The sequence below is a fragment of the Rutidosis leptorrhynchoides genome, chromosome 8 (assembly GCF_046630445.1).
Source record: "Rutidosis leptorrhynchoides isolate AG116_Rl617_1_P2 chromosome 8, CSIRO_AGI_Rlap_v1, whole genome shotgun sequence".
In the NCBI taxonomy this organism is placed as follows: domain Eukaryota; kingdom Viridiplantae; phylum Streptophyta; class Magnoliopsida; order Asterales; family Asteraceae; genus Rutidosis; species Rutidosis leptorrhynchoides.
The window spans coordinates 260,899,825-260,908,867 of NC_092340.1; positions in this window are offsets into that span (position 1 = coordinate 260,899,825).

Below are 9,043 nucleotides of genomic sequence, written 5' to 3' on the forward strand. Positions count from 1 at the left end.
GGACATTGAGTCAGACGCCTTGCTGATGGACGTGTCGTGCCGATTCCGCCTAGTAGATATCGATTTATGACCACCGGTCGAGCAGATCCATCCTCAGATGATTCAGACGACTCATCATCCGATGACTCCAGCGAGGAGGATTCCGACGAGGATTCCGACGAGGACCTTCAGGAGGCGCCCGTGCAGCCGCCCTCTACCCCGCCGAAGAAGCGGTATTGTTTCTATGGTACTGTTATTCCAGGGGTTAACGGAGGTAGACCGTTCGTGAACGCACGTGGACAGTTGGTTAGGGTTACCGCCCGTAAGCGGGTTGTGCCTTACCCTGCCGATCCATTCGTGCGTAAGGCTTCCCGTTATGCACCATATACTTCTGGTGCTGGACCGTCTGCACCACCAGCACCACCTGTACCATCTGCACCGTCTGCCCCACCAGCATCCCTCGTCGTCGAGGAACTGACGAGGGAAGTGCATATCCTCCGTGCTCGGGTAACTGAGCTCGAGGACCAGGTGTCCCACATAATGGACATCATTTACCCACCGTCACCCTAGGGCTATTGTATTAGATTTCATTATGTAATCCCGTTTGTAGTTTCATGTTTTACTCATGTATGGTACGAACCTTATGCGAATGTATGCAACTTTCTTATTAATGAATGGAACTTAGTGTTGTTTAATTTCTGTGCGGTGTTCTATTTATGTTACTGTATGATGATTATATGGTATCTGTATCTAGTTGCATTACTTAATTAGCATGTGTTGTGTTGATTCTATGTTGGTTACCATATACCGTAATATTATTTATTGAATGCTGGATTTTGACTTAAGTCAAAAAATTTGTTTAGAAGATCAATGGCAAATGGTTCAAGAATTCCAAGGGAATCGCCCACAGCAGCACAGATTGAGGAGATGATAGCCGAACGAGTAGCCACAGCTATAGCGGATATCAACCCTCAAGCTCCACCGGTTAACCAGCACAATCATAACGGGTGTACTTATAAGGAATTCCAGAGCTGCAAGCCCCACAATTTCAGTGGTACTGAGGGGCCAGTTGGGCTGACGAAATGGTTTGAGAAATTGGAAGCTGTATTCCGTGTGAGTAACTGCTCAGAAATGAATAAAACTAAGTATGCCTCCTGTACACTGTCGGATGGCGCTTTAACATGGTGAAACACACTTGCTCAGGCTAAGGGAATTGACGAGGCCTATGCTACACCGTGGGAGGAATTTAAGGGGGCTATGATCGAGGAGTTCTGCCCCAGAACAGAGATTCAGAAAATGGAAGCTGAGTTTTGAGAGTTGAAGGTTGTGGGAACCGATCTTGATGGTTATAACCGAATGTACCTGGAATTAGCTCTGATGTGCCCCACGATGGTTACCCCGAAATTTAAGCGAATGGAACGGTATTTGTGGGGACTTCCCAAGTCCATTCAGGGAAATGTCACGTCTTTGAAACCAGCTGATGTCCCGGAAGCTATGCGCATGGCACACACCCTGATGAACCAAATTACCAGCAAAGAACCAGAAAAGGGGAAATTCGAATTGGGAGCTAGTAATGAGAAACTTAAGTGGGACAGCAACAAGAGAAGGGTCTTTGATCAAAACCCAGCTAAGAGGCATGAGAGTTTCAAGGGAAACAACAACGGGAGGAAACCCAACCCAAACCCTAGCTCAAACCCTAACTACAAGGGTAGTCTTCCGTAGTGCAAGAGATGCTACAAGCATCATACCGGGTACTGCAACGTGGTCTGTGAAAAGTGTAAAAGGACTGGGCACATTGGCAAACACTGCAAGATCACCACCCCAACTGTGAAGACAAACCCTACTGGACCAAGGAAGTGCTATGAGCGTGGACAACAGGGCCACTTCGGGAATGAATGTCCCAACAAGAGAAAGGACGGCGGGCCAGCGCGTAGAAGAGCTTTCAACGTAAACATAAGAGATGCCCGTGAGAACCCCGACTTGGTTACAGGTATATTCACTATCAACAATCTATTAGCTTCTGTCCTATTTGATACTGGTGCCGATAGGAGTTATGTATGTAGACACTTTTGCTCTAAGATAAATTGGTCATTAGTTCCTTTAAAGGAGAGTATGCTTGTTGAGGTAGCCAATGGAAAACTTGAGAAAGTTAACCAAATTAGCCGAGGAGGTATTATCAACATAGCTGGTGTGGGTTTCGAGATTGACTTGATACCCATCAAATTGGGAAGTTTTGATGTGATTGTCGGTATGGACTGGTTGACCAAGGTAAGGGCCGACATTATCTGTGGAGATAAAGCTATTCGTATACCATACGGAGATGGTGAGCCACTGATTATTTACAGAGAGAGATGTAACTCGAAGCTGAACCTCAATAGTTGCATGAAAGCACAAAAGATCATGAAGAAAGGACGTCTTGCTGTTTTAGCACATGTGAAAACATTAGAAACCGAGGTGAAGAGCGTGGATGATGTACGAATTGTGAACAAATTTCCCGATGTCTTTCCGGAAAAATTGCCTGGATTACCGCCATCGAGAGCAGTGGAGTTTCAGATCGATTTAGTGCCAGAAGCTGCACCTGTGGCTCGCGCACCTTATCGACTCGCACCTTCTGAAATGCAAGAGTTGCAGAGTCAACTACAAGAACTGCTAGACCGTGGATTTATCCAACCAAGTTCTTCACCTTGGGGCGCACCTGTTTTGTTTGTGAAGAAGGACGGATCTTTCCTCATGTGTATTGACTACCGCGAACTTGACAAACTGACAATCAAGAATCGATATCCCCTTCCCTTAATTGACGATCTTTTCTATCAGCTGCAAGGCTCAAGCGTTTACTCTAAGATCGATTTGTGATCCGATTATCACCAGTTGAGGGTGAAGGAGAGTGATGTGATGAAAACTGCATTCAGAACCCGTTATGGTCACTATGAGTTTCTCGTGATGCCATTTGGTTTAACCAACGCACCTGCCGTATTTATGGATCTCATGAATCATGTATGCAAGTCATACCTGGATAAGTTCGTTATCGTCTTCATAGATGATATCCTCATCTACTCTAAAAGCGAAGAAGAACATGAGCAACATCTTTGACTAGTGCTTAAACTCTTGAGACAAGAGCAACTTTATTCCAAATTCTCCAACTGCGAGTTTTGGTTGAAGGAAGTCCAATTCCTGGGTCATAGTGTGAGCGATCGAGGTATCAAAGTTGATCCCACAAAGATCGAAGCTATCAGCAAGTGGGAAACCCCCACTACTCCGACTCATATTCGCCAATTTTTAGGTCTCGCCGGTTACTACCGAAAATTTATTGAAGGTTTCTCTATAATTGCGCATCCTTTGACCGCGCTGACTCACAAAGGGAAGAAGTTCATTTGGGAAACCGAACACGAATCAGTATTTCAAACCTTGAAGCAGAAGTTAACCACCGCGCCTATCTTATCACTTCCTGAAGGCAGAGACGATTTCGTCGTATATTGTGATGCCTCGAAAAATGGTTTTGGTTGCGTATTGATGCAAAGAACGAAGGTCATTACTTATGCTTCTCGTCAACTGAAGATTCACGAGCGAAACTACACTACTCATGATCTCGAACTTGGAGCCGTTGTTTTTGCGCTCAAATTGTGGAGACACTATCTTTATGGAACTAAAAGTACTATCTTCACCGACCACAAAAGCCTCCAACACATATTCGATCAGAAACAACTGAACATGAGACAGTGACGATGGATCGAGACGTTGAACGACTATGATTGTGAGCTTCGTTACCATCCTGGCAAGGCAAATGTTGTAGCCGACGCTTTAAGCCGAAAGGAGAGGATGGCACCTCTACGTGTCCGCGCCCTGAACATCACCATTCATTCAAATCTCAATAGCCAAATCCGAGTAGCCCAAGATGAGGCTTTCAAAGAGAAGAATATTTCTCATGAACACTTGAACATTCTCGTCTCTCGATTCGAGGTTAAGGAGACTGGACTCCGATACTTCGCTGGAAGAATTTGGGTGCCTAGTTATGGGGATTTGTAAAGCCTCATTCTAGACGAAGCCCACAAGTCAAGATATTCGATTCATTCAGGAGCCGGGAAAATGTACCACTATCTCAAGGAACAGTATTGGTGGCCAAATCTTAAGAAGGATGTTGCAACTTATGTTGGGAAATGTTTGACTTGCTCGAAGGTTAAGGCCGAACATCAGAGGCCCTCTGGGTTACTTCAGCAACCGAAAATCCCACAATGGAAGTGGGAAAGGATAACAATGAACTTCATTACGAAACTACCAAAGACGGTGGGCGGATACGATACCATCTGGGTTATCGTTGACCGTCTTACCAAATCTGCACACTTCTTAGCCATGAAAGAAACGGATACGATGGAAAAACTCGCTCAACTATACATAAAGGAAATTGTATCTCGTCATGGTGTACCCTTATCGATCATCTCAGATCGCGATACCCGTTTTGCTTCCAGATTTTGGCGTTCTTTGCAAGAAGCCTTGGGGACACGTCTCGACATGAGAATTGTGTATCACCCGCAAACCGATGGACAAAGCGAACGAACAATTCAGACTTTGGAGGACATGTTGCGTGCTTGTGTCATTGATTTCGGAAAGGCTTGGGAAAGGCATTTGCCGCTAGCCGAATTCTCTTACAACAACAGTTATCATTCGAGTATTAATGCCGCACCTTTCGAAGCATTGTATGGCCACAAATGTCGTTCTCCTATTTGTTGGGCCGAAGTAGGCGAAAAGCAAATCACCGGACCTGAGTTAGTCCATGAAACAACCGAGAAGATTGTCCAAATTCAAGCGAGACTCAAGACGGCCCGTGATCGCCAAAAGAGTTATGCCGACCTTAAACGTAAAGACTTCGAATTCAACGTGGGTGACCGTGTAATGTTGAAGGTCGCACCTTGGAAAGGTGTAATCCGTTTTGGAAAACGTGGGAAGCTCAACCCGCGATACATTGGTCCTTTCGAAATCTTGGGGCGTGTTGGACCCGTTGCTTACCGTCTGGATCTTCCGACTCAATTGAGCTCAGTTCATCATACCTTCCACGTATCGAATTTGAAGAAGTGTCTTGCTGAATTGGAACTTGTCATACCACTGGAGGAACTTACGATTGATGACAAACTCCACTTCGTGGAAGAATCTATTGAAATTATGGACCGTGAGGTCAAAACTTTGAAACGCAACAAGATTCCGATCGTCCGAGTCCGATGGAATGCCAAACGAGGACCCGAGTTTACATGGGAACGAGAGGATCAAATGATGCAGAAGTATCCTCACCTTTTCCTAACTCCTCCATCTACGTCAGCTTAACATTTCGAGATGAAATTTTCTTTAACAGGTGGGTAATGTAACGACCCTGAATTTTTCCAACTTATATTATTAATATTTATTATTAATACTTGCTTGTTAACAAATGTATTCTTATACATTTTCCTTGTCACCGTAACTGACTTTCCATGTCCCGACTCGTCTTTTCGACACGTGCTTTTCACGAATAATATTTCAAATATTATTTTCGTTCAAAATTAATTATTATTAATTATTTCTAATTAACTAATGTAAGTAGTTAATTACTTGGGCTTTTTACTAATGTGTTGCATACTTATACATGGGCTTTTATTATTGGACTTGGGCTATCAAGGCCCACCCTACATTACTTAATAGACTAATTAGTGAGCCCATTTTTATGCTAGTGATTCATTAAGATTAAACAAGATTAATTAAGGTGTAGGAGACAAAGATGTCTCAAGCATGCATGCACCTCTTTCCCATGTATTTGACTTATACTCCTTCCTAGCATACACCACCCTCCCACACTTGAAAGATGAACATTGACCACCCCCTTTTGGAGGCCAAACCGTCGGCCTTGGGTCATGGGGAGATGAGTTCCATTTTCTTTTTCTTTATTGTTACATATATGCTAGTTTTACTTCATTTTACACATATCTTTCTTACACCACTTCTTACTCTAAAACTTTCTCTCTAAATTGTAAGTAAAATCTTTTTCTTTCTTTCTTCTTTCTCCCTTTGAAAAACGCCAAGTATCAACACCATCTTTCTTGTTTGTTGTTTGTTGTTAAAGATCAAACTTTCTAGTTTGTATCTTCATGAATCTTGCTCCTTCCATCCTTTGTTTGATGAGGAATCAAGAACAAGGATCTAATCTTGTTAGCTTAAGGTTCTACACTTGAAAAGTTATATAGATCTAAAGTTCATAAGCTTTAAAATCTTACTTGTGTTCATGTTTTGGAAACTTAAGGTTTATTGTCTTAAGATTCAAGCCTTGACTTGAATCTCCTTAAGTATGAAACAAACATGAACTTGTTACTTGTAACTTTAGTTTATTTCTTCATTTTATTTATTTATTTCGTGATTGTATAATATTGGTCAAGTATTACTAGTTAAACTTGATCTCATTTTTCTTGGAACTAAAGTTTAAACTTTGTAAGTTCAAGAACATGGAAGTTAAACTTTATAGTTATAACTTTATACGCTTATGTTGGATCTAAGTTTTTATAGCTTATGGTCTTCCAATTTTGTCTAAAAGAAAAGCTTATAAGCTTATATACATTCTACAAGATTAAAATCTAAGTTTCGTAACTTATGATTTTATTAAAGTGAAGATCCAAGTTCTATAACTTAGGGTTTAACTTAAGAATACTAGATCTAGACTTTTTAGTCTAGGATCTTCAAGATCTAACTAAGATTTAAGTTCTACAACTTAAGATCTTGTTTATTTAGTTTACATTCAAGTTTATAGCTTAATATTACTATTAGAAATCATGTATGTGTCGGATCTAAGATCTTGATGTAACTTTGGTTTATCAACCTTCTTACAACCCTTAAATGAGTTGTGCTATTTATCTTAGACATACACTAGTGTTATGATGGTCAAAACTTGGGTAAGGTGATGCAAACACATCAACGATTTGTACACTTGAAGCTACAAGCATCAAGGATGAGAACCGTGATGAACATCAAGCACCAAGAACCCCACCGGAGCACTTTACTTACTGTTTTCTGGGTCTGATCAAACTCCCTGGGCTACTGGAAAGTTGATTTTCAGTTATTTCGGTTCGAGTAGATGATTTTCCGTTTAGGCCTCATCTTAATCCGATTTACGGTTTAGGATTTATAGCCTTCCGAAAGTCACTACGCCCTTTTAACGTTGTGCTGAAATTTCTGACCTACTCGAACTTAAACTGTCGCCACGGTCAAACGAAAATGATTTTGGTTATGAAATTTGGTCAGTGGTTAAAGGACTCATATACGGAGCCATGGCCACTGGTCTCACCTCATTTAAGTTTGTATAGAGGTCGTTACAGCTGAACGAAGTCAGCCTTTGTTTCGATCTCTATTCTTGATTGAAAACTTACTTTACTTTTTACTTATGTTGTTGAATGATGATGATACTTAAGACCTAATTTACATACTTTTAAACCTCTGGGAACGATTTACTGACTTAGTAACTTTTGACTTAGGTTGAGGACCTTTCGGACCAACTACTTGCTTACTTATCTCGTATCGACTTTACTACTTTTCACTGTGAGTTATAGCATCCCTTTTTACTTTAACTATTTTGGGAACTGAGAATACATGCGCTTTTTACATTTTACATACTAGACACGAGTACTTAAACTTTATATATGTGTGGGTTATATAACGGCATAAACTTTCCCCTTATCACGGTAACGTTTAGTCATTGATTTTTGAACCGGTGAACGCGAATCTTAGATATGGATCCATAGGGTTTGACATCCCCACTCGGGCTAGTCGCGCTAGCATTTAACGGATGTTTAATACTTCGTAAACTTACACACTCACCAAGTGTACTTTTAGGGGGTGATATTACGTTAAGTTAGTTACCAAGTGCCCACGGTTGAGCATATACTTTTCATACTGTTTTGAAATACTAAAATCTCATGGCCTACCTTACATTACTGTTACATTTAAACTATAGTTCACCAATATTCGTGTTGACGTTTTTAAGCATGTTTTCTCAGGTGCTTAGAGGTTTGATGCTTCCGCTGTAGTAGTCTTGCTGTGTAGACTCCCGCTGCTTTTGTTAGAGATGTCTCTGCATGAACCGTTTACCTTGCATTCACAAACTATGTTACTTTTGAACAATGATTTGTAATGACCATTAGGTCTCGTACTTATGTTAATTGCTTCTGTTCGTAGAAGCCTACTATCGCTTGTAAAACTTTTGATGTTGGTTATGACGTCACCCCTTCTTATGAATGCAAACTTATTTTAAAACATCATATAGTGTTTGACCTTGTAATGATCCTGTTGTTGATGATTCGTATACGTTAATTTTGTACGGGGCTTCACAAAAAGGCACGCACACCGACAAAAAAAGTGTGGACACCAGACGAAGAAGTTTGATTGGCATAATGTTGGATTGAGGATCCGATTACTGAAAACTCTCAAAAACGATCATCATTATGGGGTACCGTAGCAGACAAGTTCAACGATAACAGTTACGGGTGTTTCGAGGTGAAGATATGTTATCAAGTAAATGGCGTTATTTGGACAAGGAATGCGTTATCGGGTAAATTCTAGAGTATTATTTATCATCTCAAATATTTTTATATTCCTATGGGTTTCCACAAAGGAAAGGCCCTTCGCAAACATACATCCCTCCAACTAACATGTAGTGACCCGAACTTTTCTATGTTTATATATATTAAATGAAATTGATATTTATATGATTAAGTGTTTCCAACATGTTAAGCAATCAAACTTGTTAAGACTTGATTAATTGAAACAGATTTTATATAGACAATTGACCACCCAAGTTGACCGGTGATTCACGAACGTTAAAACTTGTAAAAACTATATGATGTCATATATATGGATATATATAATTAACATGGTATTATGATAAGTAAACATATCATTAAGAATATTAACAATGAACTACATATGTAAAAACAAGACTACTAATTTAATGATTTCGAAACGAGACATATATGTAACGATTATCGTTGTAACGACATTTAATGTATATATATCATATTAAGATATATTAATACATTATGATATCATGATAATGTAA